Source organism: Oryx dammah, unplaced genomic scaffold, assembly GCF_014754425.2.
Source record: "Oryx dammah isolate SB20612 unplaced genomic scaffold, SCBI_Odam_1.1 HiC_scaffold_28, whole genome shotgun sequence".
In the NCBI taxonomy this organism is placed as follows: domain Eukaryota; kingdom Metazoa; phylum Chordata; class Mammalia; order Artiodactyla; family Bovidae; genus Oryx; species Oryx dammah.
In genome coordinates this window covers 44,984,423-44,986,993 of record NW_024070212.1, presented here as the reverse complement: position 1 = coordinate 44,986,993, position 2,571 = coordinate 44,984,423, and the positions used below count along the sequence as shown (strand labels likewise).

Genomic DNA, 2,571 nt, shown 5'->3' with positions numbered 1-2,571 from the left:
CAATTAATTGTTTTGTCCATGCCCCCGGAAAGGAATGTTTTCTCTAATCATAGAGAACTATACTTTTTTACATAAGAAGACTCAGATCCCATATTCATAACAGAAGAATCTTGCTGTTCAGGAGGTGTATTTGAATAGCCTGCTGGATTCATGAGAGAATTGGGGTGTATGTATGTATGTATATCACAGGGGAAGAAATGTAATTAAGCACACACAATAGAGTCCATCTTTAAAATCTTATATACTAATAAGCCTTTTAAAATGTTAAAAATATAATCAACATATGCAGTAGGAACCCACATGTGTCTACAATGAATTAAAACTTAAGAAAAATACCATGATGTCATGATGTTTGGCTTAATCAGACTGAGCCCAAGAAGAAGTGGAAGGAATTTTGCAGGAAGAAACCATGATGATTTGCTGTCTGAACTGGTGGTAAGTAGCAATGACAAATCAAGGCCAGAGTTACTACCCATGTGATAAAGTAGAAGTCCATCTTCTGAGTCACGTCTAAAGATACATGTTCAAGACCAGACTCTGCCACATGTTGGCTCTGGAATGGTGGGAAAATCATTCAAGCAATGTATGCCTTAATTTTCTTATCTGGAAGATGAGTAGATTCAGTTGTGTGCCCCCTGAGAAGCCTCCTAGCTCTAATGTTATATGAATTCATGTCATTGCCTGAAGGCCCATGATTTCAGGGGTTTGATGAATCTGGCAAAGTGGTTGGTTTACCAGACTCTGCTGATGGGCTGTCAGGCCCATGGTGCTAAACAGCAATGCCAATGAGGCAGTGAGGGAATGACTTTCTCTATTTCCTTCAGGGTTGGAGCTGATCTCTATTTACCTTAGTTTCCATAAACCCGTTATAAATGTGAAGTCACTAATTGAAGGTTATAGCTCTTGTAAGATTGGGTCCACCAAAAATACAGAAGTCTGCCAGGTTAGGAAGCCCTGGCCCTCTCTATGGTGTCCATGCAGTCCTCTGTGTGTGTGCCCACCACACACAGCCCAGTTACTCAGTGGTGGTCAACTCTTCAGCCCCATGGATTGTAGCTCCCCAGGCTACTCTGTCTCTGGAATTTTCCAGGCAAGAATGCTGGCATGGGTTGCCAATTTCTTCTCCAGGGGATCTTCCTGACTCAGGGATCAAACCTACATCTCTTTCATTCGCAGGCAGATTCTTTACCGCTGAGCCACCTGGGCAGCCCTCATGAGTGCCACAGTTACATCACTGACTGTCTTTGTGACTTAAATGAAAAATGAAGAAAATGAAGTCGCTCAGTCGTGTCTGACTCTTTGCAACCCCATGGACTGTAGCCTGCCAGGCTCCTCCATCCATGGGATTCTCCAGGCAAGAATACTGGAGTGGGTTGCCATTTCCTTCTCCAGTGATCTTCCTGATCCAGGGATTGAACCTGGGTCTCCTGCATTGCAGGCAGACGCTTTAACCTCTCAGCCACCAGGGAAGCCCCCAAGTAAGTGCTTAATCTCTCCAAGACACATTTTCCTCACTAGAAAATTGGGCTAAAGATAGCATCTATCTCATTAAGTAGGCTGGAAGATTCAGATAAGTAATTTTAAAAATAGTATTTATTGAGTGGTAAAAGTCCAGCATTTTGTATGAGTTTTAAACTCTTAACTTCACTTATTTCTCAAAAGAACTAGAGAGGATGTTGAGTGGAAAGACTGAGATGGTAGAGGGAGGAAACAGGGACACAAGAAACAACATTTTTAGAGCTTTGTAGCTTTGCCCACCATTTGCCTCAGTTTTCTTATAGTTCACAGGCTTACTGCTGTTGTAGGAATGGCCTTTGACTTTCCAGAGGAGAATAATGAAGCAAGAGAAACAGTGAAAGTGGATTCGTGGCAAAACATAAATGTGGCTTCTGTATTTTATGTTCACACCAGTGTCTTCTACTTTAAATTTCTCTATTTTGTCCCCACTTTTCCACTTGGTAAAAATCATTTGCTGCCCTAATGTTCAGTCAGTGGATTTCTTTCGTAGGAAAAAGGGCTTTTTAAAAATCTACTGTAATGATCGCAGTACAAGTGAATCCTTTCTATAAATTCACTTGGATTTTTATCTTGACAATTGTGAATGAAATGTATTTAACATCTTTGAGAGAAGGAATGGTTTCCTTTTCTATTAATTTTAGATTCACACCTAGTATTAATTTGTTTTTGGTTTCCACTGGGGGCAGACTAAGATAAATTGTATTCAAAGGGAAACAGGAATGATTTTGAAGACAGAGGGTGGAACTGGCTCAGATGAAAATTTCTAAAACACTGTGGTGTATTTTCTGGAATGACTGTGAAAATATCTTCCCTTGAGAATTTTTTTAACAGACTGACTTCCTCTCTGTTTATATTGTATTCAGTGCAGTGGTAGCTGACGTGTGGGGGTGGGGTAGGGGTGGGAGCAGTGTATACAAAGTCCCTTCCAGTCCAATCCTTCAGAGTCTAATACCAAAGGGAAGGAAACTTCACAATCAGCCTTTATCATTAGAGCCAACTTAATGACAGAGAGCAATTAAGCATTTCTATGGCGGGTAGTATTCTGTGTCTGTT

The 2,571-nt window shown here is 40.9% G+C and overlaps 1 non-coding gene across 1 annotated transcript; it reads right to left on the bottom strand.

The window, feature by feature from the left end:
* Nucleotides 1-1,396: 1,396 nt before the first annotated feature.
* Nucleotides 1,397-1,469, bottom strand: TRNAC-GCA. The gene has a single exon. It is a non-coding gene; the product is annotated as a tRNA-Cys (tRNA).
* Nucleotides 1,470-2,571: the final 1,102 nt, after the last annotated feature.